Here is an 11,428-nt window from a genome sequence, read left to right as displayed (position 1 = left end):
TTAGTTAATCCCTCCCCCCCTCCTCCCCCCCAGGACCAAGACCACCATCTTGTGACTGTGAAGTGGAATCAGCTCTGTCATCTGTATCCCATTCATATACCATTGCTCATTTGAAGATACAAAATTATACATGCACCTCACGAGATTAAAGTAGGGTTTCTTGGTAGAAAACCACCCCAAAGACAATAACTGCTTGAGGTAATGTAGCTACATCAAGAGTATATGCCCCAAATGTGTCAAGTTGTAAAGCATTACAAACTCTCAAACTTTGTAGTCCACCTTGATGTTGATGATACCCACGCCAACAGGGCTGGATACAGTTTCAGACAACATCGTACGTATTTCTCCCTGTCAGCCAGCGGTACAGACAAACAAGACAATCAAATGGGTTTTTCATTATTTTCTCCAGTAGGTGGGGTGAGTTAGCAGACACACAGGGGCATTGGGATGGTGGTGGTGGTGGTGGTGGTGGTGGGGGGGTCAGCAGTCTGAAGCAGTCGGCGATGACTCACTACTCAGGAATGAAACTCAAAGTCCCAGAACAGCTAAGACCGCCAGTTATACCGAGTGAGATGTGACAAAAACAAAGATTCCTTTTACAATAGATGTGGCGCACTGAATCTGTGCGGGCCAAGTTAGGGGCAGGTTAATCAAGTCAAGTCAATTTTATTTTTATAGCCCAATATCACAACTTACAAATTAGCCTCAGTGGGCTTTATTGCAATACGACATCCTGTCCTTAGAACCTTGCACGGGATAAGGAACAACTCCCTAAAAAGAAATCCCCTTTAACAGGAAGAAAAAATAGGACGAAATCTCAGGGAGAGCAACAGAGGAGGAGGGATCTCTCTCCCAAGATGGACAGACGTGCAGTGGATGTTGTGTGTGCACAATTTACAGAATACAACATATAACATTAAAACCCAATATGAAATTATAAGATATATAAACAAAAAAATGTGATGAGGAGGATGCCAAGCAGTGTCCAGGTGGAGACCACCATCACCACGGAGACCTGGGAGGAGGGCAGAATACACGTGCGCGCAGGGGAGACTCACATCACACCATTCACATACACAGGAGAAGAGAAAGGAGAAGACGTCATCCAGAGAGAGAGAAAAGATGGAAGAGAAGAGAAGAGTTTGTGATACTCAATAATCTGTACTCTATAATCCGGTCGGCAGAACAGTGGTTGGTAAATTCATTGAGACAGAAATTGATGCACCATGCAGTCCAGGTTGTGAAGTATTCCATTTAAAGGCAACTAACTGTATGTTAAGGCAAAAATATGAGTTTTAAGTTTGGATTTAAGGACTCAACAGATTCTGATTGTCTGATGGCAGCAGACAGGTTATTTCACAAGAACGGGGCCCGATAGGAAAAGGCCCTGCCACCAGCTGACTTCTTTTTAACTTTGGGTACACACAGCAATCCTGTATTTTGAGGGTAGAGAGCTCAAGATGGATTTAGAAGTCAGCAGAAGAACCTTGAAGTCTGATCTAAAATGAATAGGAGGCCAATGAATATGGTCAGATATTCTAGTTTTAGCCAGGATTCTAGCTGCAGCATTTTGAACCGTCTGAAGACTTTTAGTACTAGAATGTGGCAGACCTGAAAACAGAACATTACAATAATCAAGTCTGGAGGAAACAAATGCATGCATTAGAGTCTCTGCATCAGCCATGGATGGGAAAGACCTAATTTCAGCTATGTTACATAAGTGAAAAAAGGCAGTCTTGGTGATTTCTTTAATGTGCTTATAAAAAGAAAGGCTAGGATCTAAAATAACACCAAGATTTTTGGCTGCAACACTTTGTGAAATCACAGAGATGTCGATTGCTGTTGTTACTTGATCAAATTTGTGTCTGTGTCTAGCAGGGCCAATGACCAGCATCTCAGTTTTACCCAAACTTAAAAGCGGGAAATTTAGTGACATCCAGTTTTTCACAGCAGCCAAGCAGGCCTCTAAATAAGTCATTTGAGTAAGATCATCAGCCCTTAGAGGCACATACAGCTGAATGTCATCCGCATAGCAATGGAAATGTATTCCATAACTGCGTATAATTTGGTCAAGAGGTGAAATATAAAGAGAGAAAAGTAGAGGGCCAAGAATGAGCCCTGAGGTACACCATATTTAATATCAGAGAATTTTGATGGAATAGCAGACACAGTGTGTTCTTCCAGATAAAAGCCAGAGAAACCAAAATTACAATTTATTCTGTCTAATAGTATACAGTGATAAACAGTGTCAAAGGCTGCACTGAGGTTCAGCAGTAGAAGCACGGAAGTGGAATCAGAGTCCATAGCCAGTAGATCATTCACCACTTTGGTCAGAGCAGTTCCAGTGGAGTTACAGGCTCTGAGAGCCAATTGAAGGGTTCATATAGAGTTTTCTTCTATATGGGTCGGAGGTTGTTGATATAAAACTCTCTCTAGTACTTTAGAAAAAAAATGGAAGATTAGAGACTGGTCACGAGTGAAATATTCAACAGAGTCGGTATCTACAGTGAAAGGAGCCAATACTTCATGCAGCTACTGGCCAAATGCAGCTACAGTGGATGGACCAATATGGCGAGTGGCAATTACATCTGTGCCGACTTTAACTGGACAGGCCAACAATGCTTCAAATTTAATGAGAAAATGATCCGACACAGCAGATGTGGTTGGCAAGACAGTAAGGTCAGAAACAGCTATACCTTTAGATAAAACCAAATCAAGGGTGTTACCACTGCAATGAGCCGACTCTTGGACAAACTGAACGAACCCAAAAGTATCAACTAGTGCCAGAAAGGCTTTACTTAGAGGATCAGCAGCCTTATTCGGATGAATATTGAAATCACCAAGAATTAGCATCTCATCAGAGTGAGTAACAAGACCTGAGACAAATTCTCCAAATAATAGTGAGTAACAGCCAGGAGGCCAACAGAGTATCACAATCTGGACTGAGCCGAGTCTATTCATGGCTGAGAGAGATGGACCAAGAACAAGAGCCTCAAACTATTGGAATTTAATTTCAAGTTTAGAAGTTAAATTGAAAATAGACTTAAATATTAAGGTGACACCCCCACCATGTTTACTTGCCTGAGCTACATGGGCATAAGTATAGTCGGGTGGGGAAGCTTCATTTAAGATGAAGGAAAACATTTGGTCTCAGCCACGTTTCACATAACCCAATCATATCGAAACTACGTATGTTCAAGAATCAGATCATTTATTAGTACAGCTTTGGTAGAAAATGATGTGATATTTATGAAACCAAATTTAAGCATCTTGTGGAAGTGATAAGTAGTAGGCAGAACTTTAGAGCTACCAATAGATGAAATATTAATTGGAATCAGACACCTTGTATTATTAGTTGACAATTTTGAAGACCTACACATTGGACGATATGTGGTCACACTTTTGATAACGTTAGATGTTTGGTTCTGTAGATCATTAGGTACTTCGCTGCACATTTTACCACCACCAGTGGTAGGAATGATTATTAGATTGTTGTGACTCACACATTTAGGAGAGGAGAGCTTGGGAGCAATACAGCAGCGTAGGGAGACTGTCTCAATGTTATAGGTCAAGCTGTCAGTCTGATAATCTCCATAATGAGAAATTCCCTGACTAGTCATATTAATTAAACTACTTGACTCCACATCCACACTAGATTTAAACCTAGCAGGCTCCCTAATCATCTACAAACTGCTGAATGATAAGTCCCAAGTGTCAAACTAAACATAAACAGCAATCTATATTGCTAGACAAAAGAGCGGTGCCATCCTCAGTAGGGTGAATGCCATCCGCTTTCAGCAGGTAAGGGCGGCCCCAAAAAGAAGGCCAGTTATCAATGAAACCAAATCCCTGCTCATTACAGTAACGAGCCAGCCAGTGGTTCATTGAGGTGAGCCTACTGTACATTTCATCATTACCCCTCACAAGTAAGGGACCAGAGGCAATTACTCGATGCCAACACACCTTTCTGGCTAAATCAAGCACCTTTACTAGGCTGGATTTTGTGATCTCTGATTGCTTCATCCTCGCATTATTGGTGCCGACAGGAATAACAGGACACAAGAAAGGAAGCTTTGAGAGAATAAACTGTAGAAATAAACCAATTACACAGCACACTAATAAGATTTACTACTACTACTAATAATAAACACAATGAAAAAAGGTATTACGAATAAGGTACTACACAGTCTGGGTTAAATGGATGTGGAAAAAGGACTCTTGCTGCTCCAAGAAATGCTCCTGACATGAGGACGATCACTCACTGCACTCTGAGGACAAGTCCATCTCAAAAACAGATGGATGTTATGCTGGAGTTGGCTCCAAGTGTCTCAGCACTACTACTTGCAGTTAGAAAGGAGTAAGATTGGCGACTGTGATGCTCGATGGGTCCAGAGACGGGGATCGAGAGATTGAGAAAGAGAAATAGCAGCAGCAGCGAGGGACAGGGTACAACATTAACTAAAGGTTGGCCTGATAGAGGGCAAAAATCACCAGCACAATCTCAACTAGGAGCACATGGAACGTACTTCCACAAGTTTTGGTAATTATTTCTTTGTCTTGGTTGCCCCTCTCATGCAGTGTAAGCTTTTCTGTGACCATGACCCACAGCATAGGTGAAACATCCTCATCGCGCTCATATCAGCGGAGAGCTGCAGCCATCCTTCCTGTATGGTAATAATGTTGATTTGAACAATGTGACCCCTGAGAGCCATAAGAGAGGTTTTGCAAGCACAAGGCCAGTTTCTCATTAAACTTTGATGCTGGTGTCACATGCTATAATACAGCAAGAGCCGTACTGGTACAGCTACAGCCATTGGGCCAACAGGAGACAAAGTGCCTCCTACTAAGCATCACTCACCTCCTAGTCTGTAGCCTACCTATATTGACTTTTACAGTGTCTTGACAAAAACGTAAACTGTGTCGGTTCCTATTAATTTTGTTTCATCTCAGTTCATTTGCCCTCATGGCTTTGGCATCCGGACTGATCGCCACAGAAAACAGATCACGCTAAATCAGAAACACGAATCGTAACGTGACACAGCCAGTGATGAAAAAGGGATCCTGTGGTGCGAACTCAGAATGAATAAGTAGCAGATGGAACAGAGACTGTAGCCCTTTTAAGAGGGTCTCAACATGTCTTAGGAAATGTGCACAGGCTATGCACAGGAATGAATTTTATCATCATTTTACCATAGTACCACCTAGTAGATTACTCTATGCCTGTCAAGTGTGTATATATATATATATATATATATATATATATATCAACACAGATACAGGGGAAAAAACGTTCTAAAACATTGCAGTACAGGCCTTTAACCACAGTTTAACCACATTAGCAGCTGATGAGTGCCCCACAGTTGGTTAAACTGTGGAGTGAACCACAGTTTAACCACATTAGGAGCGAATGAGTGCGCGACGCACGAAACAGGCCTGTACTGCAATGTATTAAAAAAAGTTTCCCTGTATCTGTTGATATTGTGCTCCTCATTAGTTGAGCACTTATAACAACACCATTGACGGTTTCGGGAAAAAACGCTATATATATAGATATAGATATAGATATAGATACATACATATACACTACCGTTCAAAAGTTTGGGATCACCCAAACAATTTCGTGTTTTCCATGAAAAGTCACACTTATTCACCACCATATGTTGTGAAATGAATAGAAAATAGAGTCAAGACATTGACAAGGTTAGAAATAATGATTTGTATTTGAAATAAGATTTTTTTTACATCAAACTTTGCTTTCGTCAAAGAATCCTCCATTTGCAGCAATTACAGCATTGCAGACCTTTGGCATTCTAGCTGTTAATTTGTTGAGGTAATCTGGAGAAATTGCACCCCACGCTTCCAGAAGCAGCTCCCACAAGTTGGATTGGTTGGATGGGCACTTCTTTGAGCAGATTGAGTTTCTGGAGCATCACATTTGTGGGGTCAATTAAACGCTCAAAATGGCCAGAAAAAGAGAACTTTCATCTGAAACTCGACAGTCTATTCTTGTTCTTAGAAATGAAGGCTATTCCATGCGAGAAATTGCTAAGAAATTGAAGATTTCCTACACCGGTGTGTACTACTCCCTTCAGAGGACAGCACAAACAGGCTCTAACAGGTACTATTTAATGAAGATGCCAGTTGGGGACCTGTGAGGCGTCTGTTTCTCAAACTAGAGACTCTAATGTACTTATCTTCTTGCTCAGTTGTGCAACGCGGCCTCCCACTTCTTTTTCTACTCTGGTTAGAGCCTGTTTGTGCTGTCCTCTGAAGGGAGTAGTACACACCGGTGTAGGAAATCTTCAATTTCTTAGCAATTTCTCGCATGGAATAGCCTTCATTTCTAAGAACAAGAATAGACTGTCGAGTTTCAGATGAAAGTTCTCTTTTTCTGGCCATTTTGAGCGTTTAATTGACCCCACAAATGTGATGCTCCAGAAACTCAATCTGCTCAAAGAAGTGCCCATCCAACCAATCCAACTTGTGGGAGCTGCTTCTGGAAGCGTGGGGTGCAATTTCTCCAGATTACCTCAACAAATTAACAGCTAGAATGCCAAAGGTCTGCAATGCTGTAATTGCTGCAAATGGAGGATTCTTTGACGAAAGCAAAGTTTGATGTAAAAAAAATCTTATTTCAAATACAAATCATTATTTCTAACCTTGTCAATGTCTTGACTCTATTTTCTATTCATTTCACAACATATGGTGGTGAATAAGTGTGACTTTTCATGGAAAACACAAAATTGTTTGGGTGATCCCAAACTTTTGAATGGTAGTGTATATAAATAGATAGATAGATAGATAGATAGATAGATAGATAGATAGATAGATAGATAGATAGATAGATAGATAGATAGATAGATAGATAGATAGATAGATAGATAGATAGATAGATAGATAGATAGATATAGATATAGATACATATATGTAGATAGATATAGATATATATAAAACTTTGTTAAAGAAACACCCAACGGTAGGGAAAGTGCTCAACAAATACGGAGCAAAATAAGCCAGTGAGCCAAGTAAATTCTTTATGAGACAGTGCAAGCCTGTTTCATGCCATAAGCAATCGTCAGCTGTCAATAAAGCTACATGGGAAAGAACCTATCATTTACTGCCTCGTCATGCACATCACATGCACAGCGTCCAATGGGGAAGGGAGAGGTGCAACATTCAAAACACATGATCGTTAATGGTCCAACGGGGGGGGGGGGTGTTTGTTTATTGGCATGATGTATTTATAATTACAAAATAGGTGCTTATATCTATGTCTGCAACTGCTGGCCAACTCATTCCTGTTATTCAGTGTGGACATTTCTGGTTTGCAAATGCTAAAATATTTTTCAGTTAGACACAGATTTCATTTTCCTACTGGTTGAATATGCTTTGTTCTTTGAGAGGATTTTCCAGGTGGTTGATTAATTAATGTTTCTGTCCGCCAATGACCAAATATAACGGCTTAAAGATGTTACATTCTTTATACGGTTGTTTCTAAAGGTACACACGTGTGCATTAAACCTCTTCTTGAATGTTCCCTCTGTTGGACCGACGTTTGTCTTTATTTTGCCGTTGTCATTTCTTGTCACCATACCTTGGCATATAACACATTTCGTCAATTAGTTAATTAGTTAATTCATCATTAGTTGCAGACATAGATATAAGCACCTATATTGTAATTATAAATAAATCATGCCAATAGACAAATACCCCCCCCCCACTGGACTGTTAGTGTCACGTGTTTTTGAATTTTATATATATATATATATATACATATATATTTATATAGAATATATATATATCGTCGATCCATCCATTATCCAAACTGCTTATCTTGCTCTCAGGGTCGTAGGGATGCTGGAGCCTATCCCAGCAGTCATTGGGCGGCAGGCGGTGTGACACCCTGGACAGGCTGCCAGTTCATCACATGGCCCACACATACATTCACACCTAAGGGCAATTTAGTACGGCCGATTCACCTGACCTACATGTCTTTGGACTGTGGGAGAAAACCGGAGCACCCAGAGGAAACCCATGCAGACACAGGAAGAACATGCAAACTCTACACAGAGGATGACCCAGGACGACCCCCAAGTTTGGACTACTCTGGGGCGCAAACCCAGGACCTTCTTGCTGTGAGGTGGCCGTACAAACCACTGCGCCACCATAAAAAAAAAAGTTAACTCACAGGTCAGTTTCTTCAATGCCCACACGGCATAAATGTCTATCTCCTTCAGAGCTTACATCACCTCACCTCATATAAGAGTACTAAAGAATCTGGTTGTCACACCTGACCTCCCTCCACTGCAGCCTTGGCTCCTTTAGTCATGCTGGGATTGCGTTGCCTTTGGACACTATCTGTATACTAGAGCAGGGCTGAAAAGTCACCTCAAGTGTTGTTTCTCATCTCCGGGGGAGAGGCCACCGCATAATCCTTTATAATGCATAACACTCTGTAGTGCACCGAAATGCACTACAGAGCGCCACTGGAGGTCATTCCTGCCTGTGGCCATCAAAACTTTACAACTCCTCCCTCAGAGTGTCAGACACTAGGAGTTGATAGTCATCGGATTTGCCCTTCGACTTGTTTTACCCTGTTGGGTTTTGTTTGTGCTGTTTGTTTTGTGCTGCAGTAGTGCAGTATAGATAGGGTGTTATGTGTACCATGCTTGTTAATATACACTATATGTACAAAAGTATTGGGACACGTGGCCATTACACCTACAGGAGCTTTTATGTCATCCCATTATAAATCCATAGGCATTGATATGGAGGTGGTCCCTCCTTTGCAGCTATAACAGCTTCCATTCCTCTGGGAAGGATTTCCACAAGATTTTGGAGTGAGTCTGTGGGAATTTTTGCCCATTCATCCAGAAGAGCATTTGTGAGGTCAGGCACTGATGTTGGACGAGAAGACCTGGCTCGCGATCTCCATTCTAGCTCATCCCAAAGGTGTTCGATGGGGTTGAGGTCAGGGCTCTGTGCAGGCCAGTCAACTTCTTCCACACCAAACTCACCCAACCATGTCTTAATGGACCTTGCTTTGTGCACTGGGGCACATCATGCTGCAACAGAAAAGGGCCCTCCCCAAACTGTTCCCACAAAGTTGGAAGCATAGAATTGTCCAAAATGTCTTGGTATGCTGAAGCATTAAGATTTCCCTTCACTGGAACTAAGGGGCCTAGCCCAACCCCTGAAAAAACAACCCCATACCATTATCCCTCCTCCACCAAACTTTACAGTTGGCAAAATGAAGTCAGGCAGGTAATGTTCTCCTGGCATCCACCAAACCCTGACTCAACCATCAGACTGCTAGACAGAGAAGCGTGAGTCATAACTCCACAGAACACGTTTCCACTGCTCCAGAGTCCAGTGGCGGCGTGCTTTACACCACTCCATCCGACGCTTGGCATTGTGCTTGGTGATGTAAGGCTTGCATGCAGCTGCTCAGCCATGGAAACCCATTACATGAAGCTCCTGGCGCACAGTTTTTGTGCTGATGTTAATGCCAGAGGAAGTTTGGAACGCCGCAGTTATACAGAGCGTTGGCGACTTTTACACACTACGCGCCTCAGCACTCGTTGACCCCGCTTGCTGTGTGACTTTATGTGGTCTGCCACTTCGTGGCTGAGTTGCTGTTGTTCCTAAATGCTTCCACTTTTCAATAATACCACTTACAGTTGACCGTGGAATATCTAGCAGGAAGAAATTTCACAAACTGACTTATTGCAAAGGTGGCATCCTATGACAGTACCACGCCTGAATTCACTGAGCTCTTCAGAACGACCCATTCTTTCACAAATGTTTGTAAATGCAGACTGCATGGCTAGCTGCTTGATTTTATACACCTGTGGCAATGAGTCTGAATGAAACACCTGAATTCAATGATTAAGAGGTGTTTCCCAATACTTTTGTACATATAGTGTATTTTTTTCTTATTTCTATGTCTTATTTTATCTTTTATTTGTATTTGTTTGTATTTTTCGTGTTATATTGTATCTTGTTAGTTTTTAGTTTGTTCTTACTACAGCGTGAGTGAGAACCCAGTTTCCCCTCGGGGATGAATAAAATATTCCGGTTCTGGTTCTGACAATCACAACCGAGCGAAACGCATCGGAGAGTCTCTGTATAACCAGTCAACCCACTTTAGAGGCAGAGCCACAGAAAACAAACCAGGTCTTTGCTCGCTCACTCTCGCTCTCTCTGTCAGATTCTCCGAATAGCTGAGGAAGATGGAATTTAAACATTAACGCAACAACACTGGCTGGTATTTTGTGACCAATTTGGTGTTCAGCAATAGAGTGCTCTGTGTAACTGAAGGCACATTTTTGCAAAATTAAAGAACATGGAAATGCTTTCAGCAGCTAAAACAGGGGCAGGAGATACAGTTTTTATGGCTCGGTGGGGCTCAGATGTGTATAAACACACACTGACACCAGGCCCTTATCCTGACCAGTTTTTGCACCCTCAGCCCCTATCTTCTCTGCATGTTTGTCACTGTCCTTTAGTTGTGTAACCTTGTCTTTGTCAACCTTCAATTTTCTGGGAACTACCATTTCCAAAGATCTGAAGTGGGAGACCAACATCAACTCCATCCTAAAAGAGGCCCCACAGAGGATGTTCTTTCTGTGGCAATTGAGGAAATGTGGTCTGCCACCGGAGCTGTTGAGCCAGTTCTACACCGCCATCACTGAGCATGTCCTGTGCACATCCATCACGGTCTGCTTCAGAGCAGCAACAAAACAAGATAGGAACAGTCTGCAGCAAACAGTAAGATCAGCAGAAAAAAAAATCATTGGTGCTCCCCTACAGGACTTGTACATCTATAGAGCCTGGAAACAGGTGGGCAGAATCAGCACAGACCCCCCCCCCCCCACACACACACACACACACATAGGACACACTCTTTTTGAACTCCTACCCTCTGGCAAGCTCTACAGAGCAATGTGCACCACAACCACGAGACACAGGAACAGTTTTTCCCCCACAGTCCATCTCTCTCATGAACACACAACAGCACGGTGCAATAACGCACACTTATTATGTAAATATGACTCTTTGTAAACAGTCCCTTCTGGTCAAGACGTGTCACCTACATATCTACGATGTGCACTACCTCTTTAAACCACATGTGCAATGCAAATGTTTGTGCAATACAAATGTACAATTGTAAATGCCATAGCGAATTCAGGGGGCAGCTGGGACACGAACCCGGGTCTCCCGCACCACAGGCGACTACGTTAACCAGTCGACTAATGAGTCTGACCTGTTAGCCAAGCGAGTCTAGTCATTCGTCGTCGTCACAATACTCATTCAACTGCTGTATACTGGTTATTAATTGCTGTTTTGCTGTGGTTGTAACATGGGTATATAATATAGCATGGCGCTGTGAGGTGGATGGTAGGTGAATATACAGTGTATACTTCTG

Source organism: Lampris incognitus, chromosome 6 (assembly GCF_029633865.1).
Source record: "Lampris incognitus isolate fLamInc1 chromosome 6, fLamInc1.hap2, whole genome shotgun sequence".
In the NCBI taxonomy this organism is placed as follows: domain Eukaryota; kingdom Metazoa; phylum Chordata; class Actinopteri; order Lampriformes; family Lampridae; genus Lampris; species Lampris incognitus.
The sequence above is the reverse complement of the archived record's forward strand: the minus strand, read 5'-3'. Positions refer to the sequence as shown.